The 25,249-nt window shown below is 43.4% G+C and overlaps 1 long non-coding RNA gene across 1 annotated transcript in view; it reads left to right on the forward strand.

Moving 5' to 3' along the window:
* Nucleotides 1-25,249, forward strand: part of LOC309379358 — a 150,147-nt gene that overhangs the window by 71,931 nt on the left and 52,967 nt on the right. The window lies entirely within an intron of this gene.

The following is a 25,249-nucleotide window of genomic DNA, read 5'->3' on the forward strand; positions in this document are numbered from 1 at the left end:
TTTTCTGAGCATGGCCTGTAGGGTTAGGCTCCTCAGGGGCCAGGGAAGTATAACAAGGGGAAGAACTGCTGTGTAGAAAATGATCAACCTTGCTTAGGAATCTGTGTGGATTTTTTTTTAACCCTCTGAAAAGATAGAAGAGCAGCAGTTAAGATTATGGTATAAAGGAAGCTGTCAGTATTGTCTACACTGAGTGGCAGCAGCTCTCCGGGATTTTGGGCAGGGATCTCTCCAACCCTACCTGGAGATGCTGGGGATTGGATCTGGGACCTACTGCATGCAAGGCAGCTGCTGAGCTACAGCTATTCCCGGTGTTTGTTAATTAGATCTGGTACCCTACCATTCTGCTTTCAAAAGCCTCCAAGGTGGTTCATGGTGATGAGAAGCAGTCTTTTGAATAGCTTTGCACAAGGGATTCTGCATATTTTGGGACACTAGCAACTACTAAACCCAAACTTGTTAACAACAGCTTTTGTGGGCCAGTAGATAACAAAATACATAAAGACACCTTTTGCTTTCAATGAAAGATTCATAAATTTGCATGCTGATTTCCTCTGTGTGCTTTGATTTTCTCATGTATGTCAGATGATGTTAGATCACAAACATATAATCCTGGTATAGTGATATCCAATAACTTGGCCGAAGAACTGCCTTGCATAATTTGGAGAAGGGCAAAAATTTTAAGGATGGCAATTTTCGTTTGCTTAATGTTTCAGAAAGCGTGAATTAGGTAGGTTTGTCTTTAAATGGGAACTAAATTAAATTTCACCCCTAATCAAGACTAAATTCGTTGAATTTAGTTTCATTGAAATCAGTGGGACAAGTTAGTCTTTAATGAAAAAACAGTTGGAGGTTATTTTCTATAACTTTGAGATGCCTGATCGTCAATAGCATACTAGGTTTCATCAGCAAAATAGTTCAAATTAAAATCTTGCATTTTCCCAATTTGATTTATTAGCTGTGGGGTTTTTTTTGGGTGGGGGGGATGGGAAAAGAATAAAAAAGAATGTAAAAATGTCTCTGATCACTTCATTGCCCATTTCAGAATCCTCCAAGAACCCATTATCATAATATGCTATATTATTAGGTGAAATTCATGCAATGGCAAAAGAACCCACATACGGCTCTCTGCCCCACTTTAAAACCCCACTTAACACCCTTTCTGTGGGGATTAAGTGGGTCTTGGCCTGACACTGAATGCTTTTGACAGGCCTCCCATACTTAGATTTTTTTAAAGATCACAAATACTCTCCACTAATTTTCTATATATTGTTCCTATGGGTGACATAATAGTTAGGAAATGAGAGGGAGATAAATAATTGCCCCATGATTAGTGTTCAAATAGCCATCTTCTTTTTGAGCTGGAGGTTTCAGCATGAAGGTCAAGAACAGAATGGAATTCATTGCTTGGTGCCGGGATGATCTTCAGCAGCCCCTATTTATGGAAGCAGGTCTCCGAAAGGGGGTTAACTATGAAATTAGATCTTTATTCAGGACCATTTGCAGTGTTAGCTTCCCTTGCTTGCATTCTGAATGTGGCTGCAACAAAGACACGAGTTGTATAACAGTGAAAGCAAGCTATTTCTGTTTTCAACTGCCTTTACCTATGACATGTCCAGGAGAGCAATAGTGTTCTGGATCATAGTGACCACTTATCAAATAGGGCAACCTTGCAAGTATCCTGCTTTATGAGAGCCAGTGTGGTGTAGTGGTTAAGAGCAGTAAACTCGTAATCTCGTGAACCGGGTTCGCTCCTCCGCTCCTCCACATGCAGCTGCTGGGTGACCTTGGGCTAGTCACACTTCTTTGAAGTCTCTCAGCCCCACTCACCTCACAGAGTGTTAGTTGTGGGGGAGGAAGGGAAAGGAGAATGTTAGCCGCTTTGAGACTCCTTTGGGTAGTGATAAAGCGGGATATCAAATCCAAACTCTTTTTCTTCTTTATGAAACCTGTGGATGTAGGGCTGTATGATGATGATGATGATGATGATAATGATGTTCCCCCTGAACTGGGTTCCTTGGTTGTGTGCTCAAACCACAGAAACCAGCAGCCTGGCTCTCCTGCCTTAGTTATCACTTGTGTTACCTTGGTTGTGTTTTTCTACACTCAAACACCCTCAATATGTGCTCCAGTTTACACTCATTTAAATGGAAGAGAGAATGTTTCGTTTTCTGGTGTAAGCATTGACCTCTGTGGAAGGCAGGCAAAGGGAACGAAGTAGGAGAGCAGAGATCTGGTGTTGCTTCAGCAACCTTGGACTGAGCTATATGTAGCACTTAAGATCTGTCCCTATTGCAAGTGCTGCCTTCACTGAAAAGTGCCACAGCCAGCTCCTGCAGTCTTTTACTGTGATGGAGTGGGAGAGACTCTGGCTGTACTGAGGCTTCTTCGATGGAGTCCTCTGAGTGAGAGGATGGCAATGCAACATCCTTGGGTCAGAGGGGAACTGGCACCACTTATATTGTAGAAGTGCTTCTGGTGCTGGACCTACATGCAGTTCCCCTTCCAAGTCCTTGACCTTATCCCCTGAAGAAAGGAAATCTAAACACCAGGGTCACAACAGTGAGCTCCTTCTATAGTGCCATGTGGAAAAAGTCCATCATTACTTCATTTTATGTAGGGAAGCATCGATCCATTCTTCCTTTTGGTCACTGACTTCTTGGTTGTGCTAATGTAAACATAGGATGTTTAGATGTTTAGATGAAAAATTCTGTACTCGTGAATGCAAACCCATTTTGTAAAGAATTTTCAGAAAAGTTGGAAAGAGGGTTGTTTAAATATTCAAGTTCAAAGTAACATAGTCCTGTGCACAAACACGAAAATTTTGGAAATTTGGAATTGTCAAGTTTTGAATTTCTTCCCCCCTACCACCTTTAATGCAGACAAAAAGAAATGTGTTTTTCCTGTTAATTTACATCTGTGAGATCATCCTGATTCCTAGCTGTACTGCATTCATGTTAAACATTGGTCCTCTGCATCCAAAAGCAATTCATCATCTTCATTGGCAGGCTCTCTCCTTCAACTTGCACCTGCCTTCTTGAAAGAAAGCAAGGCATCATATATTCATTCCGGTAATGGAATAGGTGATCAAGAGGGTAATCGTACAATGGTAAGCTATTCATGTTAAAAGAATAACTTTTTATGCCTTGTATGGGACACATGCATTATTTCTTTTGAGGTTTATGACAGCCACAAAACATTATCATTGTTCATAAAATCAAACACTTCGGCAACCTAGCTGTGAATCTTTGTATCAATAGATGGTGATGGAAAAATGAGGACTGGTAGAGCAACGGCCCAGCCTGCTCATGTTGGCTGCCTTTGTCTCCATGACCAGGGTGACTTCTCCCTACTTGTGTTGAATGGCTCATCTGACTCATTTGTCATCGGCAGACACTTAAAAATTTATTCATTTACTAGTTAAGGCAGCTTGTATTCTGCATGCATATATCTATTCCTGGCTGCCATTGGAAAATCTGAGGAAGGAAAAGAGCAAGCCAACTTATAAAAGAGCTGGAGCAACTCCCCTGCGAGGAAAGGTTACAACATCTGGGTATTTTAGCATTAAAAAGGGTGTGCAAAAGGGGACAGTATGCATGCAATTATATGTGGTCTGGTGAAAATGACTAGGGAGGTGATTTTCTCCCTTTTTCATAATGCTAGAACCTGTGGGGTCATCTGATGAAGCTGAATAGTGGGAAATTCAGGACAGACAAAAGAAAGTACTTCTTCACACAACACATAGGCGATGGGGAGTCACTTAGACAAATGCAGTGATGACCGCCAACTTGGACAGCTTTGAAAGAGGATTAGGCAAATGCATGAAAGATAAGGCTATCAGTAGCTACATATTTGACCCCAAGTGTGATGGCCTGGGACTCGGGCTCGGACTCGGAGCCAGAGTAGTCTCAGTCTGCACCGGATCCTTGGCCTCAGGCGGCAGCTGAACCTAGTCTGGGACCTGATTCTGAAGAGTCCCAGTCTGCACAGGTTCCCCAGCAACAAGCACCAGCTGCGCCGAGTCAGGGGCCTGAGCCTGCCCTGGCTCCAGATGTGGGGATTACCTCGTTGCCTCCAGCTGGGCAATCACTTACAGCTGCTCACCTACCAGTTTGGTCAGGGGAGGCTGAGGCTGCCTCTGGGTCTAGTAACCCACCGACATCTCCCAAGCTGCAGAGACTGAGGTCTGAGAGAAGGAGAGACCTGAGTACTCGCAGGAGGAGTGCTCGCCTTCGGGCGAGACAGGGAGGTGAGTCATCGGGGGAACAGGACCGGCCGTTACCCAGTCAGAGATAAAAGGCTGCTGGACCCCGCCCCAGTTGTGGGGGCAACGTTGCTGTTTCCCAGAACCTTCCTGTGATCCTGTGCCTGACCTTGCCTGGTCTCCTGCCTTGGCCCTGCTGGACTGACTCCTCGCGGAACCCTTGGATTCGGGACCGGATCTGAATCGCGTTGCTCGGGTCACCCCCTGGCCCAGCACACCAAGTATCAGGGGGAGTTAGATAGCATCTTTAAAAGCAAATACATCACTTTGCTGACAAAGTTCCATATAGTTAAAGCTTTGGTTTTCCCAGTAGGGATGTATGGAAGTGAGAGCTGGACCATAAAGGCTGATCACCGAAGAACTTATGCTTTTGAATTATGGTGCTGGAGGAGACTCTTGAGAGTCCCATGGACTGCAAGAAGATCAAACCTATCCATTCTGAAGGAAATCATCCCTGAGTGCTCACTGGAAGGACAGATCCTGAAGCTGAGGCTCCAATACTTTGGTCACCTCATGAAAAGAGAAGACTCCCTGGAAAAGACCCTGATGTTTGGAAAGATTGAGGGCACAAGGAGAAGGGGACGACAGAGGACGAGATGGTTGGACAGTGTTCTCGAAGCTACCAACATGAGTTTGACCAAACCGCGGGAGGCAGTGGAAGACAGGAGTGCCTGGCATGCTCTGGTCCATGGGGTCACGAAGAGTCAGAAGCGACTAAATGACTAAACAACAACAAAATCAGAGGGTGTATGCTTCTGAATACTAATTGCTGGAGAACATGAAAAAGAGAGGCCTGTTGCATTCATGTCCTGCTTGTTGGTTCCCATAGGCATCTGGTTGGCCACTGGAGAACAGACTGCTGGACTTGATAGGCCTTTGGTCTGGTCCAGAAGGGCTTTTTTGTGTTGAAATCTTGGCCATACCAAGCTTGGCCCTAGTTTGATACATTCCTGAATGCTAATGGAAATTTCCACCCCCAGGTAGAGGTGCTTCAAGGGCAGGAAGGGGGAGTTTCTTTGTATTATTAGGCTTTAAAGCCCTCAGCCAATCCCTTGCTCACTGTAACTCAGGATATATGTGTGTATTGGATAGATAGATAGATAGATAGATAGATAGATAGATAGATAGATAGATAACAAAACCTCTTTCCCTGCCCCACAATCCTCAGTACTTCCTATGAAGAGGACCAAATATATAATCTCCTGAACTGCCTCTGGTGGCCTTCAAATGGTTGAGGCAAGGGGTGACATAACTGGGCTCCTGGGCCCTACAGGGGTGCTGCAGAAAGAATGTAGTTGGTCAAGGGAGCCGTGGACTCAAAAAGGTTGCAGACCTCTGTCCTAGGAGATGACCTCAATTAGCTGCCACTGATAGGGCAGTAAGGATCTTCTAAGCCCTAAGGAAGGTGAATGGTCTTCAGGAGCTGAGATATTGTATAGCTAGCAACCTGGGCTCTCTGTTTTCTTGAGATTCCACCATTAGATGTTAACTTTGTTTTTGTTTTAAAGTAATGAACAATCAGCTACAAAACTAACGCCATTTGTCTGCTTGTGATTTCTGCCTTCATGCTGTAGCAATGAAATCAGAAGAAATACCTAGAGCTTTGTGTATCTGGTTGCTTGGACAAATTGCTTCGCATAGCAGATTCAAAGAGATTGAATTTCTATTCAGATTATTAAAAAGAGCTCCATGCTTTACTGTATGACTGGAAGTCTGTGGACGGAGCATTAAATATTACTTTTTTTTAAAAAAAAGAAAAGAACTCCCCCCTCCATTTCTTCTGCCTCTTCATTTTATTTTGCAACAGATGTTTCTTCAGAACTTGTGATCACCTGTGTCTTTCTTTGCACCTGATTCAAAAGGTTTTTTTTTATAATGCACATATTTGTTTTTCAAGTGTGTAGTCTGAAAAGGTTACAGACAGTGTCAAGTTACACAGATTGTGCTTTCCTTTCCTGGTACTTGATTGAAATGGTGAACCCAGCCATCTCAAGGCCGTAACAATTAGCCTTCATGCTGCTAGGATACCTTGTACGCCAACTGTACTTTGCTTTTATCCTCCTGGCTTAGGCTTCTTGGAAGATCTTATTTTAGAAAAAAAAATTCTAAGGACTGATTTACTGTACGGGTAACTAGTGAAAGGGCAAACTCTCCCAGCTCAAACTGGATTGGCTAAATAACATGTGGAGCTGTTTCTCCCAAAATCAGAAAATAGCTCCTTGATTTATTTCTGAGTCAATCCAAATTTGGTCTGAACTCACCCTCTACTTCCATGAGTCCCCAGAAGTCTCTTCCTCAAGTCTTCAAAAGCTGCTTCACTTTCCCTCCCACCCTCCATTTGTTTGGATGCTGCGGGTGCTCTGACAGCAGCAAGCAGAAGTGGATGGGAGGGAGGTCCCTCTCCTTTGCCCCTTCAGCACCTGATGTGCCAATGCAAGGTGCAAGTGGCTCATGGGAAATGTAGTTTTTTGCAAGTGTTGCTGCTATTGTGCGAGATAAGCTTCTGGTATTGGGGAGAGGGGGCTTGGAAGAACGGTTGAGGGCGGGATGCCAACTACTGGGGCCCAAGCCCTTTTGGGCCCTCCAATATTTTGGGGGAGGGGATTGGGGGCCCCCAATGCCCCCCAAAATAAGGAGGCTGAGTGCGGAGCTGAGCGTGGCACAGCTTCAGTAGCCAGCTCCTTCTCCTCCTGCCATGGAGGGGAAGGAGGGTCGAAGCAGCTCTCCCCCCCCCCCCACTGGTGGTGGAAGCAGGAGGCAAAGTTAAAAGTAGGGGAAGGAAGGATTAGCATACACTGGTGCTCTTTTCTTGAAAGGAGACATTCGGCTCTTGCATTGAAAACAAATAAAAAGTAATTACTTTATCAGACCAGCCAACTGCTTTAAACATAAATATTGATTTTAGTTATGTCTTTTGTGAAAGACTAGAGTTCCAGAGTGGTATCTCTTTTTTAAGATTCTCAGGTTCCCAGTAACCCATTCATTTTAAAGTATGTATGAAACATTAATCTGTCATCAGGATTACATAAAGTAGTTGACTAATTTGCATTAGCAGATTCTGTCAACATGACATGTTTAATTTGGCTCTCTCCGATAAATGTTGCCATTTTTATATTTCTGCATGTGTTTTGTGGAGGAGAATAACTCCAGGCTGCCCTGTAGAAGGGAGAAGAAGATGTTGGGGAAACTAGCATGGAACTGTGTGCTTAAATATCTCCTGTGCTGGGAAAATTCTCCTCATGGGTAACGCTGGATGTGACTTTTGTGCTTCTTGTATCTCTAATTCTAAAGTCCAAAACATTGGTACATCCATTCAACCCCCTAATTGTTTTAATAGGAGTATAAGAGACTACTTCATACCAGGTCAGTGCATTATCCCACACTTTACAGTGCATTTTCCTTTTACTTTCCTTATTATAAAAAGTCTGGGGTTTTATTGGAGTGGGGGGAGAGTAACAGATTTGTTGTGCCAGAGGACCAGCTTTAGTTGTGGAAACGGAATTTGTCAGTATGTGATTGAATCCCACCTGAAAATAGCAACTGTCTGGAAGTGCCCCGAGAGAGGAAAGACCAGTTGGCCCAAGCAGGCTGATGGAGAGGCCTTCTACCTTCACTCTCCCTGGTTCATGTGATACATGTATCAGTGAGTTGTAGATGGGTTAAAGCATCTATTCTGCTTGTCATCCCTGCTTGTAACTCTGTGAAACTCTGATCTTTGATCCTCGTTCTCTGAGGCATTCAGCAAAGTAGACAAATGTGTCACATTTAGGAGAAAGCAGAAGTAGGCTTGCCATACGTCAGGAAAACTCCTGACATGTCCTTGTTTTTGGGTGTAAAAATGGCGTCAGGGGAATTTTGCCAAATTTGCAAAATGGCAGGGGGGGAAATAACTTTGCAGGTGTCAGGAATGTTACTTTTTGAAATATGACAACCCTAAGCTGAAGTTACATGTCCAGATGGCCAGTGAATGTGTGACTCACCTGCTCTCGAGCCTTTGCTCTTAGACTTTTTCTTTCCAATCTAATGTACATTGCACATGTAATAGACTGGGATGGGACAACCTTGCAGAGAATGGGGGGAGGGAGGGAGAGGGAGAATGTGAACAGCTGTACCAATGTCATCATTTTAAATAAAAATATGATAATTTTGGCTCCACAGCAGCAAAAATGCGAGGGCGGGGCATGGTTTTGCAAAACCTTTCAGCCCTCTCTCCCCTGCCAAAGCCCAAATTTCTCTGTAAAATAAAAAAGCACTTTTAAGCATTTCTGGGAAGTGAAGGTGTTAGGCACTCACCTCTTCAGCCTAGGTTTTAATTCTGACCTTGCCTCATCATGTAAACACTGCATGCAGCATCCTGTTGAGCACAGACTTGCTTGAAGGTCAGAGTTGACAGTACGGATTGTGTTACCAGAATCCTGGCTGGTTTTTTCCATTGCATTTTGGTGCTCTCCCCCACCCCACCCTTCCCCAAGATAGGCTTGCTGTGGGATGGCTCTGAGCTTTACTCAAAATACAGCAGACATTTCCTGGATCTCTCCTGACATTCAGCTGCTGTTGCTGAAGATGTTGAAAAGTATGAATAGTTGTCCTAATTACGAAGAATGAAGGAACTAATCCAGGCTGACCTACAATTTGTTTAGGATCATTTGGAGCAACTAGGAGATTAAAATGTGTAAAGAAGTAAATGGGAGGGGGGTCAGAGATTAGAAGTGAAAAGGGGGAGAGGCGTACTTTGCCTCTTAGATCCCTCCCCTTCTCCAGCCACCTATCCTAGACCACACACTGATAGTGGATCTTCCTTCAGCAGTTGTTAGGAAATGTTTCATGTTTCTTTCTCTTTTTCTCTCTCTCCCCCCCCCCCCCCCGCAAAGCTTAGAGATTGGCACTTGTCATGGCTGATAGAGAGATGAAGCAGCTTCAGTAAGAAGGGAAGGGTGGGGGCTCTGCCCTGTCAAAAGCAACACTAGTCAAAGGATGGCTCCTGTTTTCTGTGGGGTTTTTGTCTCTCTCTAAATTATTCAAATCTGGGTGGCATCTGAGGATAACTGGCATTTTGACACAGCTTAAAGGATTGTCTTTCGAACGCTGCTGAATAGAGGCTGCCATCCCTTAAAAAACAAGTATAAAGAGGCAGATCTTCCATAATCTGATACGTATACAACGACAAGGCTGCTTTATGCTGGGGTCTTCAAATATTTGGGATGACCATTTCCATCCATTGCAAGAAAGATTCATTGTCTTTCTCCCTCCTATCTGCGTGTAAGAAAGCCGATTTAAAGGGCTTTTCGTGTACTGTTGTTAGAACGGGTCACAGGAGCTCAAAATGCACCTCGGAAATATGAATTCAAATCAGACCAACTTGCTCAGGACCCATTCTCACCATATGGCCACTTTGTGATGGTCTCTTGAAGCTGCCTCCACAAGATGCAGTTATTTGGTGTGAAACTGGGTTGCTTTGCAGAGAAGGCTGCATTCTTTTTTTATCCACATTGCCTCCAGGCCTGGCTTGCATTACGCAGCAGCATGAAGACAGAGCCTTGGGGTGCTCCTGATTCTAACTTTGTCACTGGAGGCTCAAGTGGCCTCACTGGCTAGGAGTGCCTTTTAGAAGGAGCCCTTCTGGGGCACCTAATATGCCCTAACAAGTTATTTCACAATTCTGGACTCTGCCAATCACCAAGTCCTCAAGAAAACTAATAGTAGTGAACCTGGAACTGAAGCTTGGTTGCTTGGCAGCACAAGACATCCCATGTCAGAGTTTTACTTTGGAGGAGAAACCATGGTTATAAATACAGCCAGGATCAAGGCCGTACTAGTACTTGAGAAAGGGAAGCAGCCAGACTGATTCACAGCTGGTACTGAGAAGCTGCTGATGCAACACTTTCCATAGACTTGCTTCTAGTCTAACAGTCTCTGGACAGCTCCTATCCTGTTCAGCCCTGGGCCCTCTGACTGCTGACATTGCTGGACAGTTCCCTTACCTGGCTTGGAAAGCTGGGACTGGATACCTAATGGACCTGCTGAGTATTGCACGTGAATTGAGTGGCTATCGGAGAAGATATGTCCCCAAACCCTCTGCAATGTGTTGGAGTTCTGTGGCCAAGGTGTACAAATGGCAGATGAGTCCAGGTGGAAATAGGTGTCTCAGCTAGAAAGTCTGAACACTACTGATGCATACCTGCCTTAAGCCTCTGGGAGACATCGCATGTGCACAAAATCCCTTGATATGCTATAGAAACAGCCTTGTTCTTGCTGCTGCAATTCTAGGTGGAAATGAGGTTAGAAAACCCACTGTGTTCACGATTTTGGCCTTTCGTTTTTCACACCTCTCCATCACACAAAATTTAGACAGTTGGGTATTTTCTAATTTTGAAACAAATGCATTCAGAAAACACCATCTGCTTTTGAGAAAGAGAACAACAATGACTAAGAAGTTATACAAATTTAGTAAAATTAATGTAAAAAGGGTGGGGAATGCTGTTGACAGTCAGCTCTTAATGCTTAAAATTTAAGGTATGTAAAAAAATATCCAGAAGAAGTAAAACCCGCCTGAACATAAAATATATAATTTAACTTTTCTTTTAACTTGAAGTCAAGTTAGTGCTTTTTAAGATCACTTCAGATAAAATATGAGATTCCGTTTCTTGCTCAACCTGTTGTATTCCTAGAAATATTATTTAAAAAGAGGAACATTTTCTGTCACATGGTCATACAAGATTTATGTTGTGATGTTCACTCAGTGGCAGTCTCCCAGATATCCAGAAAGTGTAGGGGAAGGAAGCAAGGGCAATCAAAATAATTACCAAAGTGAAAGAAATGGGCAGGGGGTGGAGGACTTGTTGATGTGTGCAGTGTGTTAAAATATTGTGGATATCAACATTTAATTGCCCCATGTGCATTTCAAACACACAAGCAATCTAAACTGAAGTGCTGCTGCGAGGGTATGGAGGAAATACTGTGTTCATATGTATTTTCTATGTGTAAGTAATTATCATGATTATTGTTTTATGGTACACTGCATGCATGCACGCACACACACATGCGCGCACACACAAAAGCAACCTGTGTCTTTTTAGCAATTTGGAGGGGACCAGCAGAGGGAATCCAAATTACATGTGTGCGTGTGGGGCTGTGCGTATCGAGCCCTAAGATGTAATCATATAACGCTAGCTAGCTGTTTGGCATTAGTGTGTCCAAGCCTTTGCACCTTCAATGGGGCCAAAGCGTTCTCTTCATTTGTCACCCCAGTGCACCTTTTGTTCCCATAATTTCCCTTTGGCATTGTCCAGAGCTTGGAGTCGATAGCCGACTAGCCTCTTTGCTTGTACCATTATTTTCCGGATTGCTTGATACATCTGCAATAAATCCAGCAGGATTTGAAAGTGGGCAGAGGAAGGATGAGTGACAGAACTGGCTGATAAGGCTTGGTCTCTGCACAGACAAAAGGCTTTTCTATTTCTCTTCAGAGGAGACCGGCGTCGTCAGGGCCTTTTGCATCGATTTCATTTGATGAAGTTTTGGCCAGCTGTCTGGGGGTAGCTCAAGAAAGGGAAGCTCATAAGAAGCTCTCCTATTGTCTTACCCAAAGCCAGTATCAGAAGGATTAAACATACACACACAAACACACAAAGTTTGGTTAGATAAAGTAGGAACTTTGAAGAAAGGAAGGCCAGAGCTGACTTAGTGCCAGTACTCACTAAGGTTCAGTCTACGGCCAATAGCAGAGCTTAACCATGGAATTTAGGATGAATAGATAGGAATCCTCCTGAGCAGATGCAGAGTGCTATATATTCCTCACCACTGGGTAACCACAGAGAGTATTTGTGTATCATGGGTTGGGGGAAGGTAGGGCTTAGCCCAGATGCTCCCCCACCCCAACTTCACAGCCTCATTTCAGTGACAGAAGTTTCTTTTTACTGTATTTAATTATTTTATTTTTACATTTATACCCCACCTTTCCTCCTTGCAGCTCAAGGTGGTATACATTTTACAGTGGTACCTCAGGTTAAGTACTTAATTCGTTCCGGAGATCCGTTCTTAACCTGAAACTGTTCTTAACCTGAAGCACCACTTTAGCTAATGGGGCCTCCTGCTGCTGCCGTGCCGCCGGAGCACCATTTCTGTTCTCATCCTGAAGCAAAGTTCTTAACCTGAGGTACTATTTCTGGGTTAGCGGAGTCTGTAACCTGAAGCGTATGTAACCTGAAGTGTATGTAACCCGAGGTACCACTGTATTCTCCTAACAACCCTGTAAGGTAGGCTAAGACACAATGGTTGCCCTAGAATAACCCACACCCCAGTCTAACACACTAACCATTACACACATACGGGAGTCATTTCAGTGTTTGGCGGAGTCCTGGCTGCCATAGTTGAACTGAGCAGTGGTCTGCGGGCATCTCTGTATCATTTACATTGCATTTATTTATTCCATTTATTAATCATTTCCTATGAAACATCTCAAAATAATTTAACAGAAAGAAACCCACATCAACAATACAAGCATAAAGTTGGTGAACTACGACTTCTGCCACTCCTTCCTATTGGCTGTGCTGGTTGGGACTGATGGGGGCTGGAGTCCAACAACATCTGGAAGCTCACAGCTGGACTAGAACACCTGGACTAGAAAGGTTCTACTGTAGCCAGTCTTCCTGAGTCTTTCTGGGAACAAACTATTAGGATAGTCTCCTGTACAAACTCCATTTGTAATGAATGGGGACCACGCACAGTCCTGGTGGATTGTGCTCTCTAGTCAGGTGTTTTTCTTCTAAGTGTCGAGCGAGGGGGAGAAATACTGGAAAAGGAGGCCTTTTAACTAGGCTAATTTATCCTTTTCTGTTCTCAGTCCTCTCTTGCAGTTGACTTCTTGGCAGAATATTGCATTTTCAGTCAGGATAAGTTGGCAAAATACAAAAGGGTTTTTGGAGCAGTAAGTCTAAATTCAGGCTTTTTAAGAATTATTCCCTTCCTTTATCCCCACCTCCTCCCTTCACTCCTCCAGTGTCTGTGGACTATTGAACAGAAATAAGCCACTGGCTGCAGTACACATCCCATGAATTACCCCAACATCAAATGTAACCTTAGAACGGAGGCACGCTTTATTCTTTTAGGCAAACTGGCTCTCCCATCCTTTCTTTTATTGGCATGGTGCGAGCCTCTGCTGCACAACTACACACACACAAACACAGAGAAGCCATTAAACAAATTAAAAGGGATGGGGGATGACTAATACCGTACTCTTGGAATCTGCAATTTGATTAGTCTGAGTTTAATATACAAAAGCAGCGCCAGAGCAGGAGGGGAGTCGAAGTGCTCTTTAATAACCTTCTACAATTAAATTATGGTGATGAATTTCACTATTCTGTAATTCTAAAAGGGGGTCTTATTATTATCTGATTGACTATGAAAGAAAGTCAGTCTTCAACCAGACATCTTGAATATAGTCACTGTGAGGCAAAGCGGTTGTATGGCTTTTATGGCCTCTTCGTATGTTTGTTTCTACAAATCTTGCTCTCCATTGAATCAATTTTATGATTTGTGCGTGAAAGCTGGTCTGGGTTTTCTACTGTATTTTGCAATGCTGCCATTTTATGGCTTTTTCCAAGGAGTTGGAACTCTAATGACTGTTGTCAGCTCCCCCCCCTCCACTTTGACTCCCCCCCCCCACATCTGCTTTTGTTGGGAAGAGGAATGTGATGCTCTCTTAGAGGTGAGGCAAGTTTAGCCTAAACCAGGGCTCAGCAAACTTTTTCAGCAGGGGGCCAGTCCACTGTCCCTCAAACCTTGTGGGGGGGCAGAATATATTTTGGAGGGGGGAAATGAATGAATTCCTATGCCCCACAATTAACCCAGAGATAAAATAAAATAAAAGGACACATTCTACTCATGTAAAAACACACTGATTCCCGGACCGTCCGCGGGCCAGATTTACAAGGCGATTAGGCTGGCCCTGGCCCCCGGGCTTTAGTTCCCCTACCCATGGCCTAAACTGTTGTCATCCCACTTAACTTCAGATGGAGAAAGCCCCCTCCTGTATATTCCTGGGGCTCTTTAAAGAGTCAAAATATTAAACCAACTGGAACAGAGATAATTGTAGTAAATCTTACAAATTATTCCATGAACTATCATGGTTACCGTGTTCGCACTGTGGCAAAACATGCTGCCTGAACTGAAAAATAGCAGACAAAGAGCAGTTGTGCTTCCATGCTTGGCATTAGCCCCCCCCCCCTTTTAAGAGCTGATTGGAGAAGCAGAAGGGGACTGAATTTAGTCTCCCCTAAAACAGCCTGTCCATTCTTAAGGAAATCAGCCCTGAGTGCTTACTGGAAGGACAGATCCTGAAGCTGAGGCTCCAATACTTTGGCCACCTCATGAGAAGAGAAGACTCCCTGGAAAAGACCCTGATGTTGGGAAAGATGGAGGGCACAAGGAGAAGGGGACGGCAGAGGACGAGATGGTTGGACAGTGTTCTCAAAGCTACCAGCATGCGTTTGACCAAACTGTGGGAGGCAGTGGAAGACAGGAGTGCCTGGCATGCTCTGGTCCATGGGGTCACGAAGAGCCGGACACGACTAAACGACTAAACAACAACAAAAGCAGCCAAGGAGCTGGATTTCAGTTCTATTTAAAGGGATGTGCGCACACAGCTCCTGAACTGGAATGGAGAACCATGTGTCTAGGGCTGCCCATCCAGCCAGGGATATGCATGGCAAATGCTACAGTAGTATTAAGGCATATTTCCAAGATTCATGCAAATAGGTTGACCAGGTGCTGATAGGGCTGCTGTACCTTTCAACAGGTGTATAGAAGTAAACAGTTTAGCCATTATGGCTTATCATGTAGGGAAAACTGTTTGCCATGTGATTAATTGCATGCAGCTATTTTTATTCTAAATAAAAGTCCTCCCCACTAGTGCCCTTGAAGATACCGTGCCATGTCTCCACTCAAACCTAATGCAGTTGTATCAGTTTCAGTTGTAATTTTCATAAATGAGCAACATGGCAGCCGCCTATGAAGCTCTTACAAATAAGTACCACCATGTGAGATTAAACATTCTTGCTTAAAAAAACAAACCAACAAAGCAACCAAACAATAAATAAATATGCCAATAAATATGATGCACATATTTATGGCGAAGATGTGTGATGAAGGGCAGGATGTGAGTGGTTAGGTGCATGCTAAGGCAATGATCCTTTCTCTAAAGCCAGTACAAAAGGCTGTCCTTATTTCAGTCTGAGATGTTTTAGGTAGGGCATGCCATCTCTGAGCTCATCTGGACTGGAGGAATCAGTGAAATTGGCACAGCAACTATCTTGCCAAACAACAGAAGGATCTGGGGCACCTCGAGGGTACTTTGCACCTGATTGCAACACTGCTAGGAGCAGTGGTTGGTATTATGGTACTGTGAGATGATATTTGCCCAGAGAACTTACAAGCTGCAGTGGGGATCTGGAGGTTATTAGGAGAACATCTTCACTAGTGTCTACAGGACCATTCCAGGAACAGAGAATTTTATTTTCATTCAGAAATGTATAGCTAGCAAAGAAAAAAACAGGTGCATGCATGTCCAGAGAAGACTCCCTGGAAAAGACCCTGATGTTGGGAAAGATGGAGGGTACAAGGAGAAGGGAACGACAGAGGATGAGATGGTTGGACAGTGTTCTCGAAGCTACCAGCATGAGTTTGACCAAACTGCGGGAGGCAGTGGAAGACAGGAGTGCCTGGTGTGCTCTGCTCCATGGGGTCACGAAGAGTCGGACACGACTAAACAACAACATAATGTTTTGGGCCACATTTTGCTGGAAAGGTGTGTTATTAGAAGAAGGAGATGAAACTTGATTGAGAAGAAAAAGACTGGTTGATTTTATTGATTTATTATATTTCTATGCTGCTTTTCATTCAAATGAATTCCAAAGCAGCTTACAACAATAAATAACCATAACATGATAGAACATTGTGTTGAGCATCAGAAATACAGCTGGTAGCGTGGGCAGCGTTATCCATGCAGCAAATTTCTTCCTCTACTTACCAACATAATTTTGCAAAACCAGGATGCAAATTCCCATCCAAGGGTCTCAAAAAGAGACAAGCAGGCTTTTAATAGCTTATAATTCAAATCCCCAGTGACTTCGAGCTCACTGCACTTGTGGGAATGGCACCTCTGTGCTTGAAACTTGAGGAGTCTTTGCTAAGCCTTTCTTTGCTGTGCTCCCAAATTAATTTGTTCTGATGTGGAGCGCAGGCAATGAGAGTGTTGCAGCTAAGCAAAATGAATGCCTTCCCCTCCCTTTTTTTTGGGTAGCGTGCCTGCTGGTTTGTTCAGCCGTGCTTTGTGTTCTGCTTTCTTGACGGCGGCCTGGACAATGGTTCAGTAGCTACGTTGAAGCACTGTGTTTAGATCGTAGCCAAAGCAGTGACACACAAAATAAGGGCAAACACGGAATTATGAATGCAAAATTAGCCTTTACAACAGCTAACTTGAGGCCATTCTATTCACCTTCCCATTTGATACACTCCTTATCCTGTCCCCCCTTCTTTATTTCTATAATGTGCATTTGTGACAAAGCCACTAATTAAATTAAATGTACATATTACAGTTGGCTAAGATAAATATGAGCCTTCTCCACATTATATGAAAATATATTTAATTATGACCTACAGGCAGATATTATTAATTGCATTTGTACCCCATCTTTTCTCCAAGGAACTCAAGGTGGTGTACATGGTTCTTCCTCTCATTTAATTCCCACAACAGCCCTGTGAGGTAGGCTTGTCTGAGAGGCAGAAACTGGTCCAAGGTTTGAACTCTGGTCTCCTAGGTCCTAGTCCAGGTGCTCCTAGGCAGTCCTCTTATACAAGGTCAGTTCAAACTAGACTTGCTAGTGAATTTTGTTCAAGACTGGAACCTGAGATTGCAATAGTGCTGTGTCTATTCCTTTGCTCCTCTCCTACTATCATCTAATAATGCCAAATGTCTGATGTGGCATCATCATGTTAAGAGTTCCTCTACAAGGGTAGCCAATGAAGTTTGGGGGGTATTGGAGAAACTTACATATTTGACATGGAGAATTGCTGTTTTGGTGGCAGCTACATTCTCTGCAATGTCTAGTTCCTGAAGGAGACCATGTACTCAGTTGTAGAGCACTTGCCTTGCATGCAAAAGGATAAGTCTGTAGAATCTCCAAAGGCAGATAAACCCCTCAGAATGCCACCCTAGGACTTGAGCTCTGTGGTTTTTCCTCTGGAACAACCCCTGACAATTGTTTGCTGGGGATTGATCTGTGTTGTGTGTGTGTGTTTTACAGACAGAGCAGTACTTTGGAACACCACTCCAGGACCTGGGTTCTTTCTTTTGTCCTCTGCACTGCCTCTTGACAGTACTGTGTGCTGGGAGTCGCTCAATGCTTCACAGATGGCAGAGAATGGGAGGAGGCAGGCAAGCAGGTTTGTGGGGTGTGTTTGTGCGTCAGAGGGAGATAGAGAATGGTAAAAGAATGAATGGATGATGAATGAATAAATGAGAGAAAGAAACACTGTTCTAAAAAGGTTGGCTTTTACCTCACCACTGTCACTTGTATGTAGCCCCTGAGGAAATATGGCTCTCAACCCCAGAAAGGTTGCCTAGCCCTGAAATAAAAGGACTGCAGTCCATAAACACCTTGGGGAACCACTGCCAATCAAATGAGGCACCAGCCAGGTAGATGAATCAGTGGTTGGCTTAGTGCAGGGCGGCTTCTTTCATGTTCAAGGCAGAAAAACACCTCAAGGAGGAAGGCTGAGTTGAATCCGCTCCCTCATGGAGCCACCAACTAGAGTTTGGGAATTGCAAGTGGAGAAGCTGTATCCTATGCAGGAATCCTAAACCAATCTGATTCTGATTTTTAAAAACAAAAACAAAAAAACAACAACCTTTAATCCTCAAACCATATCAGGTATGTTTAGCTACAGGTGGCCTCCGTGGTACTGCCAATGTCAGGGAGACCTGTGTCAACCTGCTGCAATAGGGATGTTTGCACAAGGTTAAACTTTTAACTCATGTTCACTGTTTGTTTGTTTCTTTCATGATCTTCCTTCCTCAGCTATGTGTGCTTTTCCTGTTGAGCTTTGCTTTTTCATCAGGAAGGCAGAACACCTTCCCCAGAAATGGTTCCTCCATTACCACTTCCTGAAACCTACCTAATATATAAGGGGAGGGCGTTTCGAAGGATAGGTACCATTGAATTAAAGGCCAGATCCCTAGATTGTATAGAATGGACCTCCTGATGAGATGGTATCTACTGGAGGCTCTTTCCTGCAGAGCACAGTGATTGATTAGGCATATAAAAGGTGAAATGATCTTTCAGGTGTCCTGTACTTTCATACCAGTGCCTGCATCTTGAATGCAGGCAGTTGGGGACTTTGCTGGGGGGCTGAAAGTCTGCCGTGGCAAGCATTCTCCACTTGTGTAGGCTTCCCACACAATGTCAGGTTCTGGCTATGCAGGGTTTTAAATGACGCAGGAAGTCTATTTGAGTAACAGCAGGATCCGTGCTATAGAAGTTAACCCTCCAATACTTTGAGAGGTGTGGGGCCATGGGGCAAAGTTGTGTTGGAGTGGGCCAATAGACTTATCTTTGCTCTCCCCCCTTTTGTGTGTGTGTGTGTGTGTGTGTGTGAGTGAGAGAGAGAGAGAGAGAGAGAGAGAGAGAGAGAGAGAGAGAAGGTTCAGAAAAGGGCAACTAAAATGATCAGGAGGCAGTGATGACCAGCTTGGGTGGGTTTAAAAGACGATTTGACAAATGCACATAGAAGAAGGCTATCTATGGCTAGCTGAAGGCAGTAATGTATCTGAATACCAGGTTCTGGAGACCACATGAGGGGAGAGTGTCCTTGTGCTCAGGTTCTGCTTGTGGGTTTTCAATGGGCATCTGTGATACCAGGATGCCATTGGCCTGATTCAGCGTGTTCTTCATATGTTGCCTTCCTATGTTCTTAGAGAGAGTGCAACTGAATATGACTCTGATTGTACACATCCTCTATTTCACTGAGTATACACGGCTATGAAATAAACACACATGCACATTGTACATTCTAAGTTCCATGGACGGCTGAAGCTGAGAGCACAATAGGCATGTAGAACATCTGAAGTGGCCTTTGCTGCTTTGCAGAAAGAGTGCTTCCCCTGGGATGTTTTCCAAATATCTCCCCTGTGCATGTCTGCTATAGTTACAGCACCACACAGCATTGCTAGAAAGGGCAGCCGTCTGCTGCGTCCAGGGCTGGCTGCCAGCAATGGTCTCTGGAGCAGACAGCGGGGAATGCAGTTGCTTGTGCTGAATGGTCAGCTCCCTCCCTCCCGTCTCTCTCCTCCTGACCTCCCTTCACTCTTCTTGGAAGCAAAAAGCACAAAAGCAGATTCTGCTGTTCAAGACAGTTCCATTTGTATCAGGTCACAAAAGTGGTTTTGGCTGAACAGTTGCATTCGGCACAGACAGTGATGGCTCATTTGGGGTGAGGGAGCCTTTTTCGGTTCCTGGTTGCATTAGGCTACATCCAACGAGACATGTCAGAGCTTTTAATTTCAAAGCAGTGCACCATGAGCTGACACATGTCAGAAATATTTTTTTTAAAAAAATGCAATGCCTTTCCTCCCTTATTTCTAAGTTTGAGTAGTCTGAGACCTGGTCTTCCACACTTACAGAAGAATGAGATGGTGGAGTGGACTGTACCACTTTAGGTTGCAAGTGGGGTTGTTAATTGTGAATGGTCCTCCATGAAAAAAGCCCTGCATTTATTTTTTTTGACTTAGCATATTAAAAACCAGGTTGCTCACTTCTGCACTGTGTTATTTCCTGCAGGGGTGATCGTTCTCCTACATTCTGATGTCACATAGTCTATTCTATCACTTCAGGACACCAGATGTGTTCCTTTAGCTATAAAACTAACACAGCTTGGGACCTTTTTTTAACAAAAGAGAAGTGCCTTGACAGAACCTTCATTAAACTAGTACAAGTTCTTAGAGAGAGGAAGCATAGTCCATCCCTGCGCTGAAACACTCCAATCTCCACTTCAAGAATGGTGGAATAGAGTATTGTGCTAGAAGGTCACCTCACATACAAAGCCCAGTGGGAAGGGATTGTAGCTCAGTGGTTGAGCACCTGCTTCTGAAGGTTCTAGGTTCAAAAATGAATGGGTAGATGGAAGAGTTTGAGGAGAAAAATAATTTACCATATTTTTCGCTCTATAAGACGCACCAGATCATAAGACGCACCTAGTTTTTGGAGGAGGGAAACAAGAAAAAAAATATTCTGAATCTCAGAAGCCAGAACAACAAGAGGGATCTCTGCACAGCGAAAGCAGCGACCCCTCTTGCTGTTCTGGCTTCTGGGATAGCTGCACAGTCTGCATTCGCTCCATAAGACGCACACACATTTCCCCTTACTTTTTAGGAGGGAAAAAGTGAGTCTTATAGAGCAAAAAATACGGTAATTTGAAATGTATGCAAAAGAAAACTCTACAGCACAAAAGAGGCAGTTACAGTATCAGAAGAACAAAATGATTTAAGTCTACAATCCTAGGCATACATCAGTTGGTGTACTCATGAGTCCACAGCATAGGATTGCACTGTGAGTGAACTTACATCAGCGAGGCATGCTACTGAGTAAATTATACATAGGATTACACTGTTACACATTTCCTCTGAGACCCAATGCAAGCAACTTGTGGATTGCATTCCAATTATTTTATTAACAGACAATGAATTACCTTTTTAAGGAAGTAATTTCAGCAGTTTTCCGTGAACAAGCTGCCAGCCCAGGGAGCTTTCCATTGTGTCTGCTTAATTGCTTAATTGGTTGCAAATAGAATGTTACTGCAAACAGCGAAATATACAAATACTCCGGAAACTTGTGTGTGACGTTATTCAGGTTGCTGAGATGACAGTAAATAAGAACTGATCATTTTTAAGGAGAAGGAGATAAGACAAGGGATTAGAATGACCGTGTTATGAACTTGATAGAAATGTGCATTTAAGAGCTAAAATTAAGATTTAAAAATTAAAGCTGATGGACTGATGTCACGTAAGGCAGCTTCATATATTTTTAGCAGAGTTTTATTATTGCTTTCTTGTTTTTTTAATACATATTTAACTGATTTGTATGTTTTTGTTATTGGGTTTTTTAGTCTATATTGCCTGGGCACCAGATGGGAAGACAACTAATAAATACAGTACATGAGTAGTTAATCATGCACAAACCACAGTTCCCCTTAGGAAGAGATATTACACTTTCTACCTAAATATGTCTTTTTTGGAGGATGAACCCAGTGCTGTTATCTTGCCACTCTTGATTTTCTCTTCCTATCCAACACCCAGGACAACCTTGCCTTCCACTATATCCAAGTCTCTTGCCTAATATTTCATGCTGAGAATGCAAAGCAGTGGATCAAATACAGTAGCACAAATAACACTTTATCTTTTACAGTTGCTGGCCATTCAGACTTCCTGTCTCCACAGTCACTTCCTCTTCATTACCCTTTGAAATGTTACGTCTTCTTAAAGTATGAAAAGAGATTGAACCCTAAGCGAAATCAAGGATGGTTTTATGCTTTCTTTCATTCCTCTGTTCCCTACTGAAGGTTTTCTGGGGCAACACAAATAGTACTTTATATATGTCAGTGGAATTGCAACCAAGCTTGTGAAAAAAATGGGGAAAGAATCCCAAATAATACAGCTTACCGGATAAGCCAAACTCAGTTCATTATTTGACGTAAATGGGAGAAAAGGTCACACTTGGTAGTTGGAACAGCCTTGGCGCTGGTATGTGCAATGACATTGATCTGCTTCTCTGAGTCGCACTCAGGTTGTCATACAGGCCAACACAAGGCCATGTTGTTCATTTTATTCTCTGTAATTCGGGTTCTTTTATTCTCTGTAACTCGAGAATAAGGGCCCATGTTTTATGGTGTTGTAGGCACTGCATGTTCTGTCACAGCTTTGAATGAGGATGGTCATGTGATGGCTGGCAGCACACTGCGCTTTAGGGCACCAGTGACCCTTCCCTCTACTATTTGAATATTTGTGCTATTACTCAGTACACATAGGGATCTGCATGCACCATGGGCCATGGCATAAACATTGCCACTGATGGAACAGGGGTTTGAAGTCGGCATGAGCAGCAGCTGCAGTGCCAGAGCTGGTTGTGAGAATCACATGTCTGTTTAGGCTAGATCTAAGATGAAAAATACATTCTTCCCATGTTTACCCCCTGCCTCTGAAATCTCATCTGTGTCAGGTATTATACTGTAAGCTTCTTGGGGCAGGGGCCTGCCTTCTTGTACTTTGTAAAGTGTTATGCACAGTGATAGTGCTTTTTAGATATATAATGATGGGGGGAGGGGAGTTAGTCTTCACAAGCAAATTCTCCTAGACTTTCTAGGCATGGGTCTGAGTGTTTTGTTTTGTTTTCATTTGTCCTGCCGCTTTTCCTGGGAAAACCTGCAGTTTACCGATGAATCAAAATGAACATCAATCTGCAGGAAAAAAATTGATTGTTGTTTGTTCCAATTCAGCAGTAAAGAGTTGTTTTTCCCAGGGGAAAGGGGTGGGGCAAGCAGAAGTGTGGACAAGCCCGCTGTAGACACATAGGCAACCTGGTCACAGTCTTTTCTGGTATGGTGAGATGTACTGTATTTCTGTTAAATTCTAGTACAGTGGTACCTCGGGTTAAGAACTTAATTCGTTCCGGAGGTCAGTTCTTAACCTGAAACTGTTCTTAACCTGAAGCACCACTTTAGCTAATGGGGCCTCCCGCTGCTGCCGCACCACTGCTGCAAGATTTCTGTTCTCATCCTGAAGCAAAGTTCTTAAACCGAGGCACTGTTTCTGGGTTAGCGGAGTCTGTAACCTGAAGCGTCTGTAACCTGAAGCATTTGTAACCCGAAGTACCACTGTAATCAGGTTATATCTAATGTTAGTCCTGTTGAGGGCAGACCCGCTAAAAGTAGTGGGCATGATTTACATAGGTCCCTTGTCTGTGCATCTACTAATCTGATCATTACTTAGTTGGAAACAATACATTATTTGTAAATTTGCATTGATGCATGCATATTAGCATGTGCAAATTTTATGCAAATGTGTACAAACTTTTTAGGGGGGATTAATTTCCTCTTTGGGGTGACTTTCAAGCTCACATGAAATAGCTTCATTTCAGTGTTGCAAAGCAAAAACACCCTAATAAACCTCATTATAGCAACTCATATTCCATGATGACAATTCACTTCATTGATGCCGGTGTGTTCACTGTTTACTTTTATTCAGTGTATAAAGTTCATCTTCTCCATCTGTCAGCATGATTGTGTGCGATCAATTAATAAACCTAAAAAAGGCTGCAGTGCACTTCTTTAATGAATGTTCTTTCATAGCACAGATAATGGGAAGGAAGAGGGCAGCCTTTCATGATTTCCGTAATGCCATATTTGCTCTTTTCTGATGCGCACTGCTTTATGAAAACAACAACAAACAAAAAAATCCAACCACCTTAAACCACAAAAAAGCTCTGAGCAATTTGTGTTGACTGTGCGTGTGCCTTCAGTAAACATTCCTATTCCCTTTCCTCCCTGCTGCCTGTGTGATTGTTCTTTGATCAAACTAAACAGGGCTTGAAAAGACAAAAGAGGCAGAAACAGAAGAAAGATGTCTTTAAAGAACTTATCGTGCAGCTACCTCCACTATGAGCAAAAGTGTTGTCCAATGAGTATGATAAAGAAGACTTGCTTGTTTGGGGCTTTTTTCTTTCTTTGCAAATGCTTAAAAAAAGAGGGCGATTTGTGTGGACATTATCTAGCATTGTGTTTCTGAAAGACAAAGAGACCTGACTAAGCAGAGTCCAAGTTTAATATCATAAAAAACCCTTGAGCTCACAACCGAGGGCATTTATGATCCCTGGATAGGCCCAACCAGTAATGGCATTGAAAGTTTCCATGTTGGGGTAGGAGAACAAAGGGGGTTTTGGTAAGGAAGAGCACATTTTGCAGGGAGGTTTAAAGGCACTGTTCAAGATTAAATATTATTTTCAAGTGCAAATTTGGCTTTGCCTCAAATGCATTTTAAGAGCCTTGGTTATGGTGACTAGCTTATCCTGCATAACGATAATTGGCAGGGAGACTGTGAGTGACAGGTGTTGGGCTACTCTTCCTCTCACTAAATGCCACCCCCCATCTTGTGCATGCTTGTTCACATTGATTGATTGAATATTTTTTAAAAGTGCCTTTTGTGATATAAGACCCCTAAGTGGTTTCCACCAAACAAGGAAGCCATTGACAATAACACGTTTAAGATACAATTAATGCCCCACCACCGTAAACAGCAACAACAATAGTAACCATCAATACAACAATATAAATGGAGTCTGGGCCCCAAACATGCATGTAACATCCCAGTCAGATTCTCTGCATAATACCAGTAGCAATGAGATAGACCATTAGTCCATTTAGCTCTGTATTGTCACTACAATGACTGGCAAAGGGTCTCTGGGGTTTCAAACAGAAGTCTTTCCCACAGCCCTACCTGGAGATGCTGGGGAATGATGCTTGGGACCATCTGCATGGAAAGTATGTATTTTACACCAAGCTACATTTGAGAAGGAGACTTGTCTGCTGCCTGGAGCTCCACGTTTGCAACACAAACTCCGACTTTTTCAACTTTGAGAAATGTAGTTATTCACGTAGCATGCACACTTTTTACTTAGATTTCTAAACTGGAACTGTTTAGAAAGATCTCTGACGTTCTTCTTCCAAATCCCTTTCAGGAGGCGGATTGCAACAGTCGAGGATCAACTAGTGTAGGGGTGCACTGGGACTGTGTAGCCTTGGGGCTCTTCATTCATTTCCCTGACCTTTTCATCAGTCAGATCACATTAGATTCCAGGACACTGTTTGGTGTCAGTTACTTAGGTCAAAAGGCTGGCAAATACCTGTGGGTAGATGGGTAATTGGATGGAGGACATGCAGTTA

This window comes from Podarcis melisellensis, assembly GCF_964234715.1.
Source record: "Podarcis melisellensis genome assembly, chromosome: 10".
NCBI lineage: Eukaryota > Metazoa > Chordata > Lepidosauria > Squamata > Lacertidae > Podarcis > Podarcis melisellensis.